We start from the raw sequence: 25,350 nt of genomic DNA, 5'->3' as shown, positions 1-25,350 counted from the left end.
ACGTGTGCGTGTATCAAGCACGAGGGTCTGAGATCGAATCTTGGTCAGACCAGTGATTAATTTGTTAAGTTTCAGTTCGGTTATTACAATCTATCTATCTATCTATCTATTGCCAGACGCCATAATCCTGTAAGGGGTGGCCATTTGACTCTGAGTTATTTGTTTTACAGGGAGGGGCACTAACCCTCCACCAACCCACTTGTTGACATGTAGGGAGCACGTATGGTTTGGTTATATGGTTACCATCCAGCGTTGTAAATGGTTTCTTGGCTTACAGGAAACCATATGGCTTGTCACTCAATGTAAAGCCACCTGTAATGGAAAGAAAAGCAATAAGAAGTGACAGGAAAGATGGGAGAAACAGGAAGAGAGGAGGACAGGCACAGAAAAAGAATGATAAAGGCTAAGGAAGAAGTAGGCAGCACTACATCAAGTGACCACTGTATACTTGAGTGTAATGTGCAAATTAAATAAATGAGTATTAGTACCAGGAAGTCTCCTAAGCTGACAAGACCATAATCAAATGGCAATATTCATATGCTGTCTATCATACAGTACTGGAAGATGCTAAAGATATTGGAAGATGCTAAAGGTGATCAGAAAGAAATTATTATTCTCATATATTATTCTCTTTAGGGAGAAACATCAGCATCATCATCACCATTAAAATCACAATCATCATTACCATCTTCTTGGCCCTTTTTTCCACTTAAAGACAGGGTTATGTAGGATCCAGAAACAAGGAAATAATAAGTACAAAGGTGATAGAATTATGAACTTTTGTTATTCTTACTCAGTGCAACTTTGCTTATTCACTCTAACCAGGCCTATATGTATTCTGCCTATCTTATCTTGGCCTAAAACTGCCATCTCCATCTTGCATTTTGATCAGTATCATGAGATTAACAATTGAATATGGAGCAAGTCATAATAAAGTGCTATGGAAATGGTGTAGAACCATACTATTGCTGTTATAGAAAAATAAGCTGTAACAAAGAGATTAACACTAGATTATGGTGCTAGTTACAAAGAAGTGCTATGGAAGGGCTGTACAACCTTAGTTACGTATACTGTCTTACTTTGCAATGAAGTGGAAAGAAGCTAAGTTATGGCAGACATACTGTAGACCAGCCTGTGCTTACCACAAGCTGGTTAGTGTCCTTCCTCGCTTTGTCTTCCGACAGCTATGCATCAGTCATACAAGCTCCATTAAACACTGTGACAAATTACATATTTTCGTTGGAAAAATGTACATAATCATGGGCCCTAAGAAGATCAGTGAGTCAGCTGGAGCTAAAAGGAAAGCAGTGAGAACAGAAATGCCCCAACCCCAAGCATCTCCCCAGCCCCAAGCATCTCCTCGTCCAAAGAGACAGAAAAGAGAAAAAACACCAGAAGGGCAGTTTCCTACAGTTTTCATGGAAGGTGACTCCCCTTCCAAAAACTAAAACCCCTCCTCCTCCTCTCCATATGCATCCACTTAAGCCATCAGCTCTCCTCAGGACTGGTAAGATGCAGTGAAATTTTTATGTATATAATCTACAGGGTATATGTCTTTATTTTAAAGGTTTTATGTACAGATTAATGCAAAATACATTGTTTCTTATGGAAAAAAATGATTCGGTTTTCAAACAATTCGCAACTCGTACAGCCTCCAGGAAAGAATTGTGTACGAATTCCGGGGTTCTACTGTATACAGGATGATGAAGATGGTATACAGTATATATATACTGTATACAGTGCTGCACACCCTCGATTTAATGAACTAACTGGTACCAGACCCCTGATGTTAAAGCCGATAGTTCATTAAAGCAAAACACCATGCTGTTCGGCAATTTCCCAGGTGTCATGGCTTTTACCGAACAAAGATCGTTAAATACAGATCATCGTTTTGCCGTAGTGTCGTACACAATCAGAGACAGCTAGGTCTGAATGGTCTATCTATCTATCTATTGCCAGACACCATAATCCTGTAAGGGGTGGCCATTTGACTTTGAGTTATTGGTTTTACGGGGAGGGGCACTAACCCTCCACCAACCCACTTGTTGACACGTAGGGAGAACGTATGGGTTGGTTATATGGTTGCCACCCAGTGTTGTAAATGGTTTCTTGGCTTACAGGAAACCATTTGGCTTGTCACTCAATGTAAAGCCACCTGTAAAGGAAAGAAGAGCAACAAGAAGTGACAGGAAAGATGGGAAATATAGGAAAAGAGGAGGGCAGGCACAGAAAATGAATGATAATGGCTAAGGAAGAAGTAGGCAGCACTACATTCATGACGTCACATGATGGTGTGGTAGTAACAGCACACTGTGACTGCAAAGCTGGTTAAGGTGAAGATTATTTTTGTTTGGATATTATTCATATCAAAACACAAACAATATTACAGTAAAAGTCCAATTCTTCGGCATCCAATTCCCCAGCAAATCTGACATTTCGGCAGTTTTGAGAAATAGTCCCATTTACGAAAATCTCTGATCATTCAGCAGATTTTCCAATTTTTTCGTCAGTCTTGAAATTCTCCATGAGGACCCTCTACTGCTGGGGACTTCTTCCAGCAGTAGCAGAGTCCAATCAACCCCTTCTATTGTACATATGTAATTAAGGAACCTACTATAAGTTTAGGTAAGTGCATGTGAACTTGTAGGCCTACTGTACCATTACATTTATATACAGTATGTTCACTAATTTCTTTATTTTTCATATTCATGTATAGTACTGTATTCATTACAGTATTGTACAGTATCAAACAGTATACAGTACTCTCTCCAAGCACATTTGTAATGATATGAGTGGTGATGATAGTGTTCACCGAAACATATAAGGTATTGAGTGGGTAGGGTTTTTGATAATTCGGCAATTTTGATTTTTCGGCACTAGCCTGGTCCCATAGATGCCGAAAAATAGGACTTCTACTGTATTATGTGGTTTCTATAGTTATTAGATAGTAGTTCAGTATTTGTTTTTATATTCATGATTCTTATCTTACAGTAGTTGGCATTTCTGAACACAAAATCCAATTCTCCATAACAGTTACACATCCTTCCCCTCAACTATCACCTTTTTGGGTGCACCACCACCTGTCCCACCCCTCCATTCATTCAACAATATTTACAAATGCTTCTGTCCCCCACCACAACAACTTTAGTTTCCTGCCAATAACCCGAACCCATGAATCGACAGTACCCATTCTACCCCATTTCAGCCAAATACTCATCCTACTGCACTCTTCCACCTTTTCTAATCTTTTTTACCTTTATTACTACCCATTCTACCTATTCTCCCACCACTACAAGCAGCCAACACCCTGCCACAGGTCTAAAAAATAAAAAATGCTTTTTCAAGCTCACCATTCCCACAACACACACACAATCGTAACCCCAACATAACCTTCTCTTCATCTACCATTCTTTTCCTTTCCTGGTACACTTTTTTTCTGCACTACACTTCTATTAATTAATCCTACAGCACTTTCCACCCACCATAAATCCAGATCTTGAAAAACCCGAACCCAAAATCACCACACCTAACACCAAGCCAGCCACCTCACTTTTCCAATTACCTTATCCACCCATTCATTTCTCCCTTTTATTCCCATTCATCACCTTTTAGCACATTTCCCTACCTCTACATGCACCCATTTCTCCAGCTCACAGCCAGCCAAAAAATGCATTTCCAACTCACCACCCTACTTCCCAGCTCAATTTCCACTACTTCCACAAGCTCTCTCCCCTAAACTTCCACCTTACTGACTAAACCTTTTACCCCACTACCCTCCTATCCACCCACATTAATTCATAGATGCTTCCACTTCCTCCAAATACAATTTTAGTTCTTGCAAATCCAAACCAAATTACCTTAAACAGCATCCACCTGCCATCTCACTTTTTTTCACATTTAACACCTACCACCCACTTATTTCCTCTTTTTCATCCCTGTTATCACTTTTCACATGTCCACTCTACCCCAATACCCACCTCCTTTAACTTACAGGTGTCTGTACTTTCCCCCACCAACACTCCAGTTTAATAGGAAACACGAACCCGATTATCCACACACAGCTCCCACCCAGCAATCCCACTATTTCACTTATTCTACTGCATTCACCCATTCAGTTCCTCTTTTTACCCCCATTCATCATTTTTTAACACATTCCTCTCTCACTATAGGCCCCCATTATTCCCACAAGCTTTCTCTCCACAACTTCCACTTTATTGAGTGTACCTTCCACCATTCCACCCCAATCCACCTACTTCAATCTACAGATGCCTTCGTTTCACTCCATTACAACTTTAGTCTTTTGACAGACCTGAAACAGCAGTCTGATGGCACTTGTCCTCCCTCACTACTCCCAAAAATTAACTTTACACCACCTTTTCTTACTTCCCCACCTTCACACTCACACTACTACTTATTAACACGTTACCCTGCTCTATACTTTATTTTTTTTCCTCAATTATCACCAACCCCAGAAGCTCCCTCCCCTTAACTCCTACTTTTTTTACTACAGTCAAAATCTATCTTGCACAGAGATAATAATACTGGACTGTATTACCAGGGCCTGTGGCAAAGCAGACAAGGAAAACTTTGACGTCTGTGTTACTTTCTTCACTGATTGATCATACTATGTATAAAGATTTAATTACCTGTTATAAAGTGCTTCCTGCAGACCTTCCACATGTCAGGCTTTGAGGTCTTGGCACGAGCTATCCTTGCTAACCATAATTTTCTCCTTTCTGCAGTTAATTTCTTTCCTGCTTCTCCCTGACTTGGGATCTTCAGTACCATAAAAGGAGAGACTGGGGTGTTTATTGGACTTATTTCCACAGCCGACAAAGCAGCAAAAGTGTGGCATTGTTATTTGTTACGAGACAAGTACACACACCACGTATAAGTCTCCAGAATCTGAAAATATTCACCCACATACCAAACCAAAATAAATACACAGGAGCCTGGTGATCTTACACTTCCCCGCGCTAACCCACAATGCACCAGGATGTTGACGTCACAAATGTTTATGAGTCCGCGTTGTTGTACCTCCTACTTTGTGTGGGTTCCATATTTTCTTCATTTCCTTCCTCCCTCTTCTCTGGGCCTGTGTCTCTTCTTCCTCGATTACTCATTATCCTCTTGCATGCAGCTTGAGTCGGCACAGAAAATACAGGTGTAGCCACGAGCACATGATTGCAACCTCATCCTCGCCAGTAGTACTAAACGCCACCCGTCTGAGGGCTCACGAACGGGACGCTGTTGCAGTAAACCGCGGTCAGTTCAAATCGTTTCCTGATGGCCGTCGACTACACTCGTATTCCGAAGTGAAAGGGAATAATTCATAGGACTATAGTCATAAAGCGCAGCGAAAGTGTTATGTCAGATTAGTGTAGGTTCAGTTACGTTAGATTAGTGTGGGTTGTTAATGGTAGATTAGCGTAGATTGTTACATTAGATAAGAAAAATGCAAGCATTATCATCCTGAGAATTACGTTAGATTAAAGAAAAGAAAAGAAATGTAAGAATGATCATCTATTACCAATTTGGAAGTCCCTGGCCTCCCTAAACTGGAGTACCCGTCTCAGCTGTGGTCTCCACACAAAATTGGTGAAATTCAGCAAGTGGACACAGGGTCTTCACCAGAAAACTGAGACTCATCGGTCTAGATATACAGATGGCAGTTTTGGGCTGTTTAAAGTGAAATGAGTAAAGCAAACTTTGAGCTTTTGAAATCGGCGGGTTGGCGCCAAAATTCAGCAGGTGCGCGTGGATAAGAATGTTTTATTTTTTTATATTTTTTCTTTCACTGCAACCAAGGTAGGGAAATATTAAACTGGAAAAAATTGGACCAAACAAGTCTTTTTCAGTTAATAGTAAGTTGCTAATGGACATTTTATGAATGCCAAGCAGATCCCGACGCCATTTTGAGAGGACAGGACAGCGTGGTAAGCATCCGACTTTAATTCACCTTCTTTTATTAGTCACAGTTAATTTGCAAGCATTACTTTATTTACTGATTTTAGGTAGGCTATTGGTGATCACTTGGAGGTGAGTATGGTAGGGAAATAGTTTAATGGTGACGCTTTTCAGATAATTGATGAGATTGGGGGCTGGGGACGCCGAAGAATTGGCTTCGTAAGTAGCCGTCCTAATTCAAGTTTTTGACTACTTACACATGTTTTGCCCGCTTTATTCCTGTTACTAGTTTTAGTAAAGGTAATAGAGATAACTTTGAATGAGGTATCATAAGGGTTATTGGTGTTTTGAGATGGTAAATGGTGATGGATGAACAGACGCCTAAGAGGCCGGCGTCTCACGTGAACAGATGCCAAAGAGGCCGGCGTCCCACGTACTTGGCTTTGATTTCAACCATTTTCAACCAAGTTAGCTACATTATTGCACTTGTTAAATTTAGACAAGTTAATATTGTTTAGAGGTTAGAATGGTCAGGAAGTTGTATTGTTTTATGGTGTAATATTGTTGACTGCTTTTCAGGTTACGTCCCCATCTGAAGGGAGAAACCTGTATTTCGTCCCGGCAAGGATGCTACACCGCACCAGTTCCCTTCCTTCCCATATACAGGATACAGGTAATTGACTTACGTTTATCTACTTAGTATAATTAGATAACAGCCGTTTGCACTGATGGTGCAAAAGCAATGACAGGCCCAGTAAAAGGTGTTTTGGCTCTTATTAGAAACGTTGCTCCATCAGGCAGACACTTGCCTTGATAGACGTGCACTTGCAGTAATGAGGATGCCATGCGAACTAAAGTTATGCTGGATGAGGTATTCAAGGTGGTAAATTTCATCAGAGCTAGACCACGAAATTCGCAGCTGCGTACGGCACTGCTAGGAGATGGGGCCCAGTCATAGTGCTTAGTTACTGCACACGGAGGTGCGCTGGTTATCCCGCGGCAAAATTCTTTCACGTGTGTGTGATACGAAAGATGAGTGATCTTTCTTACAGGAAACAGCTTTTCTCTGTTAAATAGTGACGAAGTCTGGTCAGTGAAACGGCTATCTTACTGTACAGATGTTTTTAAAACTAAATGAACTGCACTTGTCATTGCAAGGCTCAGATGTGACATACTGAAGGTTCAGGACAAAATTGAATCTTCTCAAAGTAAACTTTTAGGTTGATTGTGCAAAGGCAAAACAAAGTGAATGTTTTCCAACTCTTCATCTGTTCCTGACTAAACATTCCTTGCAGTTGGATGGAAGTTCAGGAGAATGCATTGTTCACCATTTAAGGCAATTAAGTAATACTTTGAGGGAATAATTTCTCAGGCAGGCAGACCCTCTGTCCATTTATGGATTCTGGTTCTGTAATAGGACAAACCCTGTCTGTGAAGGAAAATTAGCAGCTGATTGAAATTTTAATAGATCAAACGCTCAGAACAACATTTGATAAAGACTCGCTGCTTATCTTTTGGGCAAAGCTCTTGCACGAGTATCCTGATATTACAAAACGAGCAATGAAACATCTGATGCCATTTGCAACACCGTATAGGTGTGAAGCTGGTTTCTCACGCTATATTGCCACTAAAAACAAATACAGAAGTTGGAAGCAGAACCTGATAAAGCGCCTGCAACTAAGAAGCATCCTTTCAGATAGTCTGTCACCAAAAGCAAGCCCATACATCACACTGAAGACTGTAAGAATGACGAAGCTATGCAATGATTTTCAGTTGATTCACATCATTAAGTGTGTGTGTGTGTGTGTGTGTTTTCCCGCGCGCGCCAAGAAGCGACAAATTGTGTGTGTTTTCCCGCGCGCGCCAAGAAGCGACAGCGATTGTGTGTGTTTTCGCGCGCGCGCCAAGAAGCAACAGCGATTGAGAAGCGTTCCGGCAGATGTTAAAGTTTGGGAAACACTCTTAGATTTCAGTTAAGGAAATCTTCGTGTTTTTACGAGAATAAATGTAAGAAAGTGTAGATAATTATCCACCTATAAGTCTGTATATATTGACTTCTTGCGGGTAATTTATGTACAATAATATGCCTGCTAGTGTTAGATAAGCAAATGGAGATAACTAGGATATAAATGTTAAGGGAATTTTTATGTTTTAAGATGAAATTGTGTTACTGTGAGGTGATGAAAGTTATCTTGATATCCTGATCCATTTTTCTACCTTGTTACAGCCTCTTTATTCACCTTTTTCTGTTATTTATGTTAAATGTTATATAATAGGGATAAAGAGGATGAGGGTATGGTAAAGAAATTGGTGTTTTGTGATAGATTATTGACAGGAATAGATAGATTTTAAGTTATTTCTAGTTGCAGCTATTTTATGAACACGTTCCTGTTTACTGGTAATTATAAGTAAGTGGAAATTAGGATTGATTGAGGATATAATTGGTGCTATTGTGAGGTGAAGTCTAAGAAAGTTGTTAAGTCCCCATCTCTAATTCCTCCTTTTACCTACTTACTGGCACAGCTTGTTTATTCAGTTATTGTGAAATCAGTTAATGGAGGTAAGAAAGAGGTGAGTATGGTTAGGGTATTCAAGTGATTATACCTTTTTTACCATAACTTGGCCTAAATTGTCACATCTCCGCCTTGAATACTGGGTTTTAACGAGAGATTAACCCAAGAATACGGTGCCAGTCACGAAGAAGTGCTATGGAATGGATGTAGAGCCGTAGAATTGTCTTTTTCTATCATTAAGCTGTGTGAAATATGCTGCAAAGGACCAATATCTCAGCCAAGTTAGTGTAAAAACAGTAGGCCTATAGTTATTTAGTGGTAGGTGGTGGCGACCATCATCCACTCACTTGATGTAATGCTGCCTACTTCTTCCTTAGCCTTTATCATTCTTTTTCTGTGCCTGCCCTACTCTCTTCCTATTTCTCCCATCTTTCCTGTCACTACTTAATGCTTTTCTTTCCGTTACAGGTGGCTTTACATTTAGTGACAAGCCAAATGGTTTCCTGTAAGCCAAGAAACCATTTACAACGCTGGGTGGTAACCAAACAACCAAACCATACGTGCTTCCTACGTGTCAAGTAGGTTGGTGGAGGGTTAGTGCCCCTCCCCTTAAAACAAATAACTAAGTCAAATGGCCACCCCTTAAGGGATTATGGTGTCTGGCAATAGATAGATAGATAGAAGTTACTCTTTATCCCGTTCTCTTCTGCTACTTAGAGGTATTTTGCGCACACTGTTATACTTACTAATGTTTGAGAAGTGAATGGAGATTAGTAGGATATATGTGAAGATAATCTTGGTGTATTATGTGATGATTTATTGTGAGAGGTACACAGAAGATGGTTGCCTTGGTAATTTTTCTATTCTGATCACATTTTGACCACATGAATAATTTACTTACATTAATTATACTTATTAATGTTAGAAAAGGTAATGGAGAGACCTAGGATATAAGTATACTAAGGCATTTTTGGATTTTAGGTTGATGAGTTAGTGGTAGGTGGTGGCGACCATCATCCAATCACTTGATGTAGTGCTGCCTACTTCTTCCTTAGCCTTTATCATTCTTTTTCTGTGCCTGCCCTCCTCTCTTCCTATTTCTCCCATCTTTCCTGTCACTACTTAATGCTTTTCTTTTCGTTACAGGTGCCTTTACATTGAGTGACAAGCCAAATGGTTTCCTGCAAGCCAAGAATCAATTTACAACACCTGGGTGGTAACCATATAACCAAACCATACGTGCTCCCTACGTGTCAAGTGGATTGGTGGAGAGTTAGTGCCCCTCCCTGTAAAACAAGTAACTCATAGTCAAATGGCCACCCCGTACGGGATTATGGCGTCTGGCAATAGATAGATAGATAGGTTGATGAGTGGTTATATTGTGAGACCAGATGGACGTTGCCATAGCAAGTATTCTGAGATAACTTTGTTTTTTCCTCATCACAGGCTATTTACACAATTTATTATACTTATTAATGTTAGATAAGTTGGTGGAGGTAACTAAAATAAAAGTATGGTAAAGGAATTTGCTGTTTTATATGATTAATGGCTGTCGGTTTTTGAGGGTTTGTACCCAAATTTTTAGACAAGAAATTCCTGCTCTGATTTGGCCTTTTTTGCCACTGTAATTTACTCCCATTATTCTACTTACTAATCTATAAGTTAATAAGATAGCTAGGATTTGTTCTTTAGGGGGGAAGTTTTGTTGTTTTTGGATAGTTAATAGTTCTCTGCTATTGATGGGTATTTTTGAAATGTTATCCTTTTCCAGTTACACTTTTTGTCTACTTGCAGCTGATTTTCTTACATTATCTTATTTATTGCCAGGCACCTTAATCCCGGAGGCGTAGAGGATGGGCATAGACCTCCACGTCGCCCTGTCCTGTGTCATTTGGCTGTCCCCTCTCCAACTCATCCTCCGCTCACGTCGCCCTGTCCCTGCAATGTGACTACCCTCTCCTACATAGCTGCCCCTCCAACTAGTTGTTAGCATTAAGTGTGCCAGTGCTAGTTGCTGATAAGAATTATGTGGCAGGAGGTAAATAGGAGTAAGGCGGTTTTTAATGGTTATGTTTCACGATTATGTAAAGAAAATATAATGATAATAAGTGACAAATGTTAACTTGCTCTAATTACTTGGGACACTTTCCGTTTGCAGCTAATCATCTTACATTGTTATGTACTCTTAACTTTGCCCAGTTTGTTGTCCTCTTGCATCCTATTAATTTCATGTAGCTTAGTGCCAGAATAGGACAGTACTACTGCTTTACATTCTTTCCAACCTGATGAAGCTGATAATCTGGTAGGTCTGATGGTGAAGTGGGATTTCAAACACAGAAAATTAGTGAGGTAGCAGGTTCTAGTACAAAAAAATGAAAACTGTGTCCATTTTACACTGACTTGGCCCATAATTTCACAGCCTTGCATTGCTTTTCATGACTAGCCCAAATGCTGGGAAGAACCGCCTCCAGCATCAGTGTGTTCTACGTCCCATGTCATTGGTAGTGTATGTTAAATGATAAACAAGTGTCCGGTGGGCCCAGAGTCGTTCAGTTGGTCCACTTGGTTTGTCCCATTTAACAGGATACTTGGTATGTACAATGGTTTGTCCAGGGATCTCAAAGGGTCCATTAAATCCCATGTCTGGTGTAGCCAGGTACAGTACAGCGAGGGTTTAGTGTAGTATAAACAGCTTCAGTACATGTATGTGGGAGTTTAAACCTGGTATCTGGTCTAGTTAGTGGTAGGTGGTGGCGACCATCATCCACTCACTTGATGTAGTGCTGCCTATTTCTTCCTTAGCCTTTATCATTCTTTTTCTGTGCCTGCCCTCCTCTCTTCCTATTTCTCCCATCTTTCCTGTCACTACTTAATGCTTTTCTTTCCGTTACAGGTGGCTTTACATTGAGTGACAAGCCAAATGGTTTCCTGTTAGCCAAGAAACCATTTACAACGCTGGGAGGTAACCATATAACCAAACCATACGTGCTCCCTACCTGTCAAGTGGGTTGGTGGAGGGTTAGTGCCCCTCCCTGTAAAACAAATAACTCAGAGTCAAATGGCCACCCCGTACGGGATTATGGCGTCTGGCAATAGATAGATAGATAGATCTGGTCTAGTGGGGTTTGGGAAAGCGGGGGTTTACTCTTCTGAAAACAGCGTCAGTATATACTTGCCCCTACCCGACTAATTGTTGCCATCACTTACAGGTACATGATTACGTGTTGGAGTGTGTTATGCAGATGGGGGCAGAAGAACAGTGTGTTACGACAGTGCTACTCAGGAGATCGGCGTGTGTTATTAGTGTTATTCAGAGATCAGAATGTGTTACTAGCATGTTACTTGTACTGTACCTTACTGTGTTACTCCAAAGATCAGTGTGTTAATATATACTGTTACTGAAAGGATCAGAACGTTTTACAGGTGTGTTACTGAAAAGACTGGGATGTGTCACTATGTTACTGAAAAGACTGGAATGTGTTGATGTGTTACTCAGTGATCGGAATGTGTTAATAATGTCACTCAAAGTAATATGTTAATAATTTGTTACTGAAAAGATCGGAAAATGTTAATAATGTGTTACTCAAAGATCAGAATGTGTTTTTATCGTATTCAAAAGATCAGAATGTGTTACTATATATACTCTATTTCACCAAGTTTGGCACCATGAGTGATGTCCTCAACACCTGTAGTACACACACACATTCAAACGCAGCCAGAGTTGATATATCATGTGCACATGGTTATGTATGTACGTATGTATGCAGTGTCATGTGCACCAAATCCATTACTTTTGGTTACTTATGGAGACTCATTACCTTTGGTTACGTGTGTATGTAAATATGTATGTAGTCGTGTACATAATGATCCATTTCCTTTGATTATGTGTATATGTATGTATATATGTAGTCATGTGTACATAATGATCCATTACCTTTGGTCACGTACCGGTATGTATGATGTATACATGTATATACGCACATACGTATTTTAGTGTCATGTGTACGTATTTATCCACTGACTTTGGTGGTTATGTATGTATGTAGGTAGGGTCATGTGTACATAACGATCCATTACCTTTGGTTACGTATGTATGTACAAATGTATGTAGTGTCATGTGCACATAATGAGCCATCAACTTGGGTTACGTATGCATGTATGTATATGTATGTATGTAGTGTGGTTACGTATGCATGTATGTATATGTATGTATGTAGTGTGGTTACGTATGCATGTATGTATATGTATGTATGTAGTGTGGTTACGTATGCATGTATGTATATGTATGTATGTAGTGTGGTTACGTATGCATGTATGTATATGTATGTATGTAGTGTGGTTACGTATGCATGTATGTATATGTATGTATGTAGTGTGGTTACGTATGCATGTATGTATATGTATGTAGTGTGGTTACGTATGCATGTATGTATATGTATGTATGTAGTGTGGTTACGTATGCATGTATGTATATATGTATGTATGTATATGTAGGTATGTAGTGTGGTTACGTATGCATGTATGTATATGTAGGTATGTAGTGTGGTTACGTATGTATATGTAGGTATGTAGTGTGGTTACGTATGTATATGTAGGTATGTAGTGTGGTTACGTATGTATATGTAGGTATGTAGTGTATATGTAGGTATGTACGTATGTATAGGTATGCATGTATGTATATGTATGTATGTAGTGTGGTTACGTATGTATATGTAGGTATGTAGTGTGGTTACGTATGTATATGTAGGTATGTAGTGTGGTTACGTATGTATATGTAGGTATGTAGTGTGGTTACGTATGTATATGTAGGTAAGTAGTGTGGTTACGTATGTGTAGGTATGTAGTGTGGTTACGTATGTATATGTAGGTATGTAGTGTGGTTACGTATGTATATGTAGGTATGTAGTGTGGTTACGTATGTATATGTAGGTATGTAGTGTGGTTACGTATGTATATGTAGGTATGTAGTGTGGTTACGTATGTATATGTAGGTATGTAGTGTGGTTACGTATGTATATGTAGGTATGTAGTGTGGTTACGTATGTATATGTAGGTATGTAGTGTGGTTACGTATGTATATGTAGGTATGTAGTGTGGTTACGTATGTATATGTACTGTAGGTATGTAGTGTGGTTACGTATGTATATGTACTGTAGGTATGTAGTTTGGTTAAGTATGTATATGTACTGTAGGTATGTAGTGTGGTTACGTATGTATATGTAGTTTCTGTTGTTTACGTATGTATATGTAGGTATGTAGTGTGGTTACGTATGTATATGTAGGTATGTAGTGTGGTTACGTATGTATATGTACTGTAGGTATGTAGTGTGGTTACGTATGTATATGTAGGTATGTAGTGTGGTTACGTATGTATATGTAGGTATGTAGTGTGGTTACGTATGTATATGTAGGTATGTAGTGTGGTTACGTATGTATATGTAGGTATGTAGTGTGGTTACGTATGTATATGTAGGTATGTAGTGTGGTTACGTATGTATATGTAGGTATGTAGTGTGGTTACGTATGTATATGTAGGTATGTAGTGTGGTTACGTATGCATGTATGTATATGTAGTTATGTAGTGTGGTTACGTATGCATGTATGTATATGTAGGTATGTAGTGTGGTTACGTATGCATGTATGTATGTAGTGTGGTTACGTATGTATATGTATGTATGTAATGTGGTTACGTATGTATGTATGTATATGTATGTATGTAGTGTGGTTACGTATGTATGTATGTAGTGTGGTTACGTATGCATGTATGTATATGTATGTATGTAGTGTGGTTACGTATGCATGTATGTATATGTATGTATGTAGTGTGGTTACGTATGCATGTATGTATATGTATGTATGTAGTGTGGTTACGTATGCATGTATGTATATGTATGTATGTATGTAGTGTGGTTACGTATGCATGTATGTATATGTATGTATGTAGTGTGGTTACGTATGCATGTATGTATATGTATGTATGTAGTGTGGTTACGTATGCATGTATGTGCATGTATGTATATGTATGTATGTAGTGTCACGTGTGCATAATGTTCAGTTAACTGGTTATGTATGTATGTATGTTTGTCACCAAGGCCGACACATGCAAGCATGTTGGAGCCTTTAAACAACGACAACGTACAACTGGGGACAGATGACTGGAGGCCACCCGCTCCATCACCTCGTCGTGCTGTGGTGCACATCTCACTGACAACTGAGTAGCGTCGTGGCTCTGCACTCAGGGGTCCAGCGTGCTACCGTTTCGGAACATAGCTCATTACGTGTCTGACTCAGGCTGGCTTACTCTCGTCTGAATGTAGTAATTCTTAAAAACTATACAGTGTTATGAAATAATGAAATATTTGTTGTCATGCTTCATTTAAATAACTTTTTATGGTTAATTATGTGTGTAATGGGCGTCAAGAACTGGCCAATGGAGTGGCTTGTTATCGTCGTGCCACAGTGAGCTATTACTGAGTTCATTAGTCATTCCTGATGTCTAATTTGCGCATATTGCTTGTACTTATCTAAAGTGACAAATATAAGGTTATAAGGTTATCGCCCTTATCAGCTTAATGGCTTATGTGCACATGACACTACATACATATACAGTATACATTCCTTCGTAACCAAAGGTAATGGATCGTTATGTACAATGACTACCTACATACATACGTGGCCAAAGGTAATGGATCACTAAGTGTACATGACTACACACATTAACATATTTACATACATATATACGTAACCAAAGGTCATACGCACATGACATAAGTAACCCAAAGTAATGGATTATGTGCACATGACACTGCATACATACATACATTCATACGTGGCCAAAGGTAATGGATCACTAAGTGTATATGACTACATACATATTTACATACATATGTACGTAACCAAAGGTCATATGCACATGACATAAGTAACCCAAAGTAATGGATTATGTGCACATGACACTGCATACGTACATACATACCTAACCAGGGGTAATTGATCGTTATACACTACTTAGATACGTACATACATACAGACGTAACCAGTCAGTGGATCATTATGTGCGGTTCGTACATACATACATAAAGTTATTGGATCATATGCACATGACTACATATAAATACGTACATGCATATATACAGACAACCGAAGTCAATGGATCATTATGTGCACATGACATAGATAGATACATACATAATGGGAATGGATTATGTGCACATGACTACGTACATGCATACATAGGTATACACGTAACCATAGGTAATGGATCATGTGCACATGACATACATACATACATAGGCTAACCAGAGTTAACCCTAGGGAAGAAAATTATACCAAAAATACAAGACTACATTTTATCAGTACAAATTAAACCATATGGAAATGTAAATATAAGACATCCTTGATATATTTACCCAAAACTAGTAAAGAAATGGTGCCATTAGTACTATTTTGGACTAAATTCTAAACAGGAACTATAACAGATTAGTGGAATTAGAGTCATTTGTATTGCATTATGAATTAGGGGCAACAAGGCCCCAATTAACCCTTGTTGAACAATCATGGAATGTCAACATGGCTGTCCAGCGAACGCAGCCATCTACCCTGAGTGAATGATAGTTGGCATTTATTGTACGTGCGTTTTCAGGTTTATGCTAATGATACATATATATGTTATGTACTGTAATGCATTTTGTATGTGAATTTATTGATACATGTGTATTGTGTCATTACAACATGTACACTCGCTCCTGAGAGTATCGGTGCAGAATATGGGTTAAATATTACGACACACTGAACAAAGGAAACTGGAAATTACGGTTCTGTCCTCTCACACGCAGGGATCTCTGACGATAGATGACTGCTATATCAGATACCTCTTATGTCCTTCATAATGAGTAGGCAATGGCCGTAAATGTTATAATATATACAGGTCTTAACGGGCTATCACTGCCACATGGTCGAATCATTCCCGATGACATCGGACCCACAGTGCACCGATACACTCTGCAGCGAGTGTACATAATATATATATGTATATTTTTCTATTTTCTTATCGGTAAAACTACATACACATTCATAGATACATGATTACATACATGCATACATTCTTGCATACATACATATATACGTAACCACAACAAAGAGACACCATACCCTCAAACAACAAGCACTGTCATCAATCACTTTTCACAAGTCAGCCATCTAAACCACCATCCCAAAGACCGGCGTATCATCCGACGTAAGCGACAGTTCCCCACAAACTCAGACTACGCACCTTTCACTTATAACCAGACGAAGCACGTCATTAACAACCTCAAGCACTCATCTGCCGGTGGACCAGACAACATAAGCAACATTCACCTTAAACACCTATGACCACAAGGCATACAAGCACTCGCCAACATATCAAACAACAGCTACTCACACAACATAATACCCAACATCTTGAAGCATGGCAATATCATCACTAACCCTAAACCCAGCAAAGACTCCACGTTACCCTCGTCACATCGCCCCATCACACTCCTCTGCACCCCTTCTTAAGTCACTGAACGACTGATAGTACAACAAGTCACACCTTACATTCCCCTAGCCCAGTCACATCATGGCTTTAGGCCACTACACTCCACAAACACCCTTCTTACAGACCTTACACAGAGAGTTTTCGATGGCATGAATTCAGCTAGGCCACCACACAGAACAATCCTAATCACACTAGACATTAGCAGAGCTTTTGATGCCATCCCCCGCCACAACCTCACAAACAAAATACTCAAACATGCACAATAAGAAAACGATGGCTGGCAAACTACTTAGCAGGCAGATGTGCACACGTAACATTTGCCGGTCAGTCTTCTGACCCGTACACTCTTTAACCTATACATACACGACGTACCCGCACCCTACACACCACAGATACACATAGCTTGCTATGCAGATGATATAACACGTACGCACCAAAACGCAAACACAGCTGCACACATCATTCAACCTTACCTCAACACTGCACGAATGGTTCACCACAAACAGGCTCAAACTAGCCCCAGCCAAATCTACAGTGACTCTTCTCACAAACTGGACAGCAGAACATTCACATCCCACACCTCACCACAAACAACACTCCCCTACCACACACACACAAAATCCTTGGTGTAAAGCCGGGTACACACGCGAACAGAACATCGTAACTTAACCCCGTCGTGTAACAAAAACGCCTATGTGGACGGGACCTCGTAACGTCACTGGTAACAACCGAGCGAACATATATGTTATGCGTTGAGCTTCGCTACCGATCCACCAATTGTCGGTTTTTGCGCGTCGCATCAAACGATGTTACAGGGTGAGGTTACGCAATGTGTGGACGGGACGTGTGTCCGACACCTATCAACTGGGTACAGCCGCTACGCCGAGTCTGCTCAGTAATCAGTATGAGGCTGGTCCCTAAACAAAAATATATAACACAGGTTTTTAGAGTAATGTACCACTGTGACTGCCCCCATTTTCTTTCCTTTCTCCTCTTCACTGTATGATAATGTATATAAATATACGCGGCAGCTGCGACAGGTAAACTTGCCATTGTGAGAACAACCTCCAACACGGACTGACTCCCACTGTTAGAGGTGGGACGCATGACAGCTAATGACGCGACGAGGTTCGGTTACGAACTCATCATTTCCACACCTTGTTACCCCTATCTTCGTTGCCCAACACGGCCTTGTTACGATACGGTGTTCTGTTCGCGTGTGTGTACCCGGCTTAACATACAGTACATCAGTGTCATTTAAACAACACATCACAAACATTAAAGTAACACCAAGACTCAGTGCCTGGAGGTCACTTGCCCATACAACATTCGGACACAACAAAGAAACCATCACCACAGTATACAAACAATACATACGTACAGTGATGAATTATGCAAGCCCTGCCTGGGCTTCTAACCTCACCAAAACACACTACAACACTCTACAGACCATACAGAACAAGGCCCTAAAAATACTCACACGCTCTACAGCTACCACACCCACAGCCTGGCACTGCTGAGCCACTCACGGACATTGAGGGGACTGGCACCGCCTCTTGTGGTATCACACTAACATTAGGAGGTGCCTTTTGCGGCGTCACTATAACACGAGTCAGACGTACTTGTATCTCCCACATTTTCAGTACATTGTATCACAGTCTCCGGTTCTTCACCATCCGTGTCAATATCGTGGCTATCTAGGGGTTCCATTATAATTTCCTAAGGGAAAATGGTACTATTGACCATATCCTCCAACTGCTGGTCAGTCAACGGCCGTGGTCTTGAGCGTGACATAATGACTTATCGTGACTGGTGTAAAAATAGAAAACAAAACACACGCAAATTAGCCACACACACTGTTAGATGTTACGACTAGTAATATCAAACCATATTTCAGCTCTAGACACTCACTGATGTTCACTAGATTAGCGCACAAGCGTAGGTAATGACTGTCAAAATATTTGTGACAGACAAGGTCTCCTTCACTATCGGTAAGGGTACCACTGCTACTTGCCACGACGTAAATTTACGGAGGATGTGGGGATCACGTGTACTCCCTCGCATCTGATCCAGGACTGCTGGTCCTGCATGCCATTGTTGCTATGAATGCTTCAATTGTCGTGTTATTGGCGGAAGTTCAAAGCCCCGAATCACTGTGGTATCAATTGGATCCAGAGTACTTGTCATTCGATCGTTATGTGCATATGACAACACACATACATTCATAGATACATGATTACGTACATGCATACATTCTTGCATACATACATATATACGTAACCCAAGGTAAGGGATGATGTGCACATGACACATACATACAGACATAACCAAAGGTAAGGGATCATTGTGTACACATGACATACATACATTACTAAAATTAATGGATCGTATGCACATGACACATACATACATGTGTAACCAATGTTGATGGATTGGTATGTGCACATGGCATACAATTATACATACGGTACATAAATAACCAGAGTTATTGGATCATGTGCACGTAACACTATATACATACATACAGACGTAGAGTTAATGGATCATTATGTGCACATGCCATGGATACATGTGTACTTCACACCAGAAATTCAAGGCCTCATCAAACAACGGGACACACTACGACACTCCCCAACACTCCATACACAAGACACCGTACAACAAATACAAATGCAAGACCTCAACACTCAAATAAACAATAAAATATCAGAACAGCAAGCACAAAACTGGAAAAATTACCTCCAAACACTTGACCGCAAAACATCAGCAAAGTCGACGAAACACTAAACAGCATCACACTTTCCAACAGCAACACCACACAATCACACGCTGTCATCACAACAAAGAGACACCATACCCTCAAAGAACAAGCACTGTCATCAATCACTTTTCACAAGTCAGCCATCTAAACCACCATTCCAAAGACCGGCGTATCATCCGACGTAAGCGACAGTTCCCCACAAACTCAGACTACGCACCTTTCACTTATAACCAGACGAAGCACGTCATTAACAACCTCAAGCACTCATCTGCCGGTGGACCAGACAACATAAGCAACATTCACCTTAAACACCTATGACCACAAGGCATACAAGCACTCACCAACATATCAAACAACAGCTACTCATACAACATAATACCCAACATCTTGAAGCATGGCAATATCATCACTAACCCTAAACCCAACAAAGACCCTACGTTACCCTCGTCACATCGCCCCATCACACTCCTCTGCACCCCTTCTTAAGTCACTGAACGACTGACACTACAACTAGTCACACCTCACATTTCCCTAGCCCAGTCACATCATGGCTTTAGGCCACTACACTCCACAAACACCCTTCTTACAGACCTTACACAGAGAGTTTTCGATGGCATGAATTCAGCTAGGCCACCACACAGAACAATCCTAATCACACTAGACATTAGCAAAGCTTTTGATGCCATCCCCCGCCACAGCCTCACAAACAAAATACTCAAACATGCACAATAAGAAAACGATGGCTGGCAAACTACTTAGCAGGCAGATGTGCACACGTAACATTTGCCGGTCAGTCTTCTGACCCGTACACTCTTTAAGCTATACATACACGACGTACCCACACCCCACGCACCACAGATACACATAGCTTGCTATGCAGATGATATAACAATACGCACCAAAACGCAAACACAGCTGCACACATCATTCAACCTTACCTCAACACACTACACGAATGGTTCACCACAAACAGGCTCAAACTAGCCCCAGCCAAATCTACAGTGACGCTTCTCTCAAACTGGACAGCATAACATTCACATGCCACACCTCACCATAAACAACACTCCCCTACCACACACACACACACAAAATCCTTGGTGTAAAGCGGGTACACACACGCGAACAGAACATCGTAACGTAACCCCGTCGTGTAACAAAAACGCCTGTGTGAACGGGACCTCGTAACGTCACTGGTGACACCCGAGCGAACATATATGTTATGCGTTGAGCTTCGCTGCCGATCCACCAATTGTCGGTTTTTGCGCGTCGCATCAAACGATGTTACAGGGTGAGGTTACGCAATGTGTGGACGGGACGTGTGTCCGACACCTATCAACTGGGTACAGCCGCTACGCCGAGTCTGCTCAGTAATCAGTATGAGGCTGGTCCCTAAACAAAAATATATAACACAGGTTTTTAGAGTAATGTACCACTGTGACTGCCCCCATTTTCTTTCCTTTCTCCTCTTCACTGTATGATAATGTATATAAATATACGCGGCAGCTGCGACAGGTAAACTTGCCATTGTGAGAACAACCTCCAACACGGACTGACTCCCACTGTTAGAGGTGGGACGCATGACAGCTAATGACGCGACGAGGTTCGGTTACGAACTCATCATTTCCACACCTTGTTACCCCTATCTTCGTTGCCCAACACGGCCTTGTTACGATACGGTGTTCTGTTCGCGTGTGTGTACCCGGCTTAACATACAGTACATCAGTGTCATTTAAACAACACATCACAAACATTAAAGTAACACCAAGACTCAGTGCCTGGAGGTCACTTGCCCATACAACATTCGGACACAACAAAGAAACCATCACCACAGTATACAAACAATACATACGTACAGTGATGAATTATGCAAGCCCTGCCTGGGCTTCTAACCTCACCAAAACACACTACAACACTCTACAGACCATACAGAACAAGGCCCTAAAAATACTCACACGCTGCACAGCTACCACACCCACAGCCTGGCACTGCTGAGCCACTCACGGACATTGAGGGGACTGGCACCGCCTCTTGTGGTATCACACTAACATTAGGAGGTGCCTTTTGTGGCGTCACTATAACACGAGTCAGATATACCTGTATCTCCCACATTTTCAGTACATTGTATCACAGTCTCCGGTTCTTCACCATCCGTGTCAATATCGTGGCTATCTAGGGGTTCCATTATAATTTCCTAAGGGAAAATGGTACTATTGACCATATCCTCCAACTGCTGGTCAGTCAACGGCCGTGGTCTTGAGCGTGACATAATGACTTATCGTGACTGGTGTAAAAATAGAAAACAAAACACACGCAAATTAGCCACACACACTGTTAGATGTTACGACTAGTAATATCAAACCATATTTCAGCTCTAGACACTCACTGATGTTCAGTAGATTAGCGCACAAGCGTAGGTAATGACTGTCAAAATATTTGTGACAGACAAGGTCTCCTTCACTATCGGTAACCCTGTTTCCAAATGGTACCACTGCTACTTGCCACGACGTAAATTTACGGAGGATGTGGGGATCACGTGTACTCCCTCGCATCTGATCAACGACTGCTGGTCCTGCATGCCAGGCAGTGTCGCTATGAATGCTTCAATTAACGTGTTATTGGCGGAAGTTCAAAGCCCCGAATCACTGTGGTATCAATTGGATCCAGAGTACTTGTCATTCGATCGTTATGTGCATATGACAACACACATACATTCATAGATACATGATTACATACATGCATACATTTTTGCATACATACATATATACGTAACCCAAGGTAAGGGATGATGTGCACATGACACATACATACAGACATAACCAAAGGTAAGGGATCATTGTGTACACATGACATACATTCATTACTAAAATTAATGGATCGTATGCACATGACACATACATACATGTGTAACCAATGTTGATGGATTGGTATGTGCACATGGCATACAATTATACATACGGTACATAAATAACCAGAGTTGTTGGGTCATGTGCACATAACACTATATACCTATACATACATATAGACAGAGTTAATGGATCATTATGTGCACATGCCATGGATACATGTGTACTTCACATCAGAAATTCAAGGCCTCATCCAACAACGGGACACACTACGACACTCCCCAACACTCCATACACAAGACACCGTACAACAAATACAAATGCAAGACCTCAACACTCAAATAAACAATAAAATATCAGAACAGCAAGCACAAAACTGGAAAAATTACCTCCAAACACTTGACCGGAAAACAAACATCAGCAAAGTCTACGAAACACTAAACAGCATCACACTTTCCAACAGCAACACCACACAATCACACGCTGTCATCACAACAAAGAGACACCATACCCTCAAACAACAAGCACTGTCATCAATCACTTTTCACAAGTCAGCCATCTAAACCACCATCCCAAAGACCGGCGTATCATCCGACGTAAGCGACAGTTCCCCACAAACTCAGACTACGCACCTTTCACTTATAACCAGACGAAGCACGTCATTAACAACCTCAAGCACTCATCTGCCGGTGGACCAGACAACATAAGCAACATTCACCTTAAACACCTATGACCACAAGGCATACAAGCACTCGCCAACATATCAAACAACAGCTACTCACAACATAATACCCAACATCTTGAAGCATGGCAATATCATCACTAACCCTAAACCCAACAAAGACCCTACGTTACCCTCGTCACATCGCCCCATCACACTCCTCTGCACCCCTTCTTAAGTCACTGAACGACTGATAGTACAACAAGTCACACCTCACATTCCATTAGCCCAGTCACATCATGGCTTTAGGCCACTACACTCCACAAACACCCTTCTTACAGACCTTACACAGAGAGTTTTCGATGGCATGAATTCAGCTAGGCCACCACACAGAACAATCCTAATCACACTAGACATTAGCAAAGCTTTTGATGCCATCCCCCGCCACAGCCTCACAAACAAAATACTCAAACATGCACAATAAGAAAACGATGGCTGGCAAACTACTTAGCAGGCAGATGTGCACACGTAACATTTGCCGGTCAGTCTTCTGACCCGTACACTCTTTAAGCTATACATACACGACGTACCCACACCCCACGCACCACAGATACACATAGCTTGCTATGCAGATGATATAACAATACGCACCAAAACGCAAACACAGCTGCACACATCATTCAACCTTACCTCAACACACTACACGAATGGTTCACCACAAACAGGCTCAAACTAGCCCCAGCCAAATCTACAGTGACTTCTCACAAACTGGACAACAGAACAGTCACATGCCACACCTCACCATAAACAACACTCCCCTACCACACACACACACACAAAATCCTTGGTGTAAAGCGGGTACACACACGCGAACAGAACATCGTAACGTAACCCCGTCGTGTAACAAAAACGCCTATGTGGACGGGACCTCGTAACGTCACTGGTAACAACAGCGAACATATATGTTATGCGTTGAGCTTCGCTGCCGATCCACCAATTATCGGTTTTTGCGCGTCGCATCAAAGGATGTTACAGGGTGAGGTTACGCAATGTGTGGACGGGACGTGTGTCCGACACCTATCAACTGGGTACAGCCGCTACGCCGAGTCTGCTCAGTAATCAGTATGAGGCTGGTCCCTAAACAAAAATATATAACACAGGTTTTTAGAGTAATGTACCACTGTGACTGCCCCCATTTTCTTTCCTTTCTCTTCGCTGTATGATAATGTATATAAATATACGCGGCAGCTGCGACAGGTAAACTTGCCATTGTGGGAACAACCTCCAAACACGGACTGACTCCGACTGTTTGAGGTGGGACGCATGACAGTTCGCGACGCGACGAGGTTCGGTTACAGACTCATCATTTCCACTCCTTGTTACCCGTATATTCGTCGCCCAACACGGCCTTGTTACGATACGGTGTTCTGTTCGCGTGTGTGTACCCGGCTTAACATACAGTACATCAATGTCATTTAAACAACACATCACAAACATTAAAATAACACTAAGACTCAATGCCTCGAGGTCACTTGCCCATACAACATTCGGACACAACAAAGAAACCATCACCACAGTATACAAACAATACATACGTACAGTGATGAATTATGCAAGCCCTGCCTGGGCTTCTAACCTCACCAAAACACACTACAACACTCTACAGACCATACAGAACAAGGCCCTAAAAATACTCACACGCTGCACGGCTACCACACCCACAGCCTGGCACTGCTGAGCCACTCACGGACATTGAGGGGACTGGCACTGCCTCTTGTGGTATCACACTAACATTAGGAGGTGCCTTTTGTGGCGTCACTATAACACGAGTCAGACGTACTTGTATCTCCCACATCTTCAGTACATTGTATCACAGTCTCCGGTTCTTCACCATCCGTGTCAATATCGTGGCTATCTAGGGGTTCCATTATAATTTCCTAAGGGAAATGGTACTATTGACCATATCCTCCAACTGCTGGTCAGTCAACGCCCGTGGTCTTGAGCGTGACATAATGACTTATCATGACTGGTGTAAAAATAGAAAACAAAACACACACAAATTAGCCACACACACTGTTAGATGTTACGACTAGTAATATCAAACCATATTTCAGCTCTAGACACTCACTGATGTTGACTGACCA

At 41.2% G+C, this 25,350-nt stretch overlaps 1 pseudogene; it reads right to left on the bottom strand.

Annotated features, from left to right (window-relative positions):
• Positions 1 to 25,061, bottom strand: part of LOC145389618 (small ribosomal subunit protein uS10m-like) — a 30,700-nt pseudogene extending 5,639 nt beyond the window's left edge.
• Between the last annotated feature and the right edge of the window lie 289 nt (positions 25,062 to 25,350).

This window comes from Coenobita brevimanus, unplaced genomic scaffold (assembly GCF_032717465.1).
Source record: "Coenobita brevimanus isolate Jiangsu-jjx unplaced genomic scaffold, ASM3271746v2 jjx.HiC_scaffold_158, whole genome shotgun sequence".
Classification (NCBI taxonomy): Eukaryota; Metazoa; Arthropoda; class Malacostraca; order Decapoda; family Coenobitidae; genus Coenobita; species Coenobita brevimanus.
The sequence above is the reverse complement of the archived record's forward strand: the minus strand, read 5'-3'. Positions and strand labels throughout refer to the sequence as shown.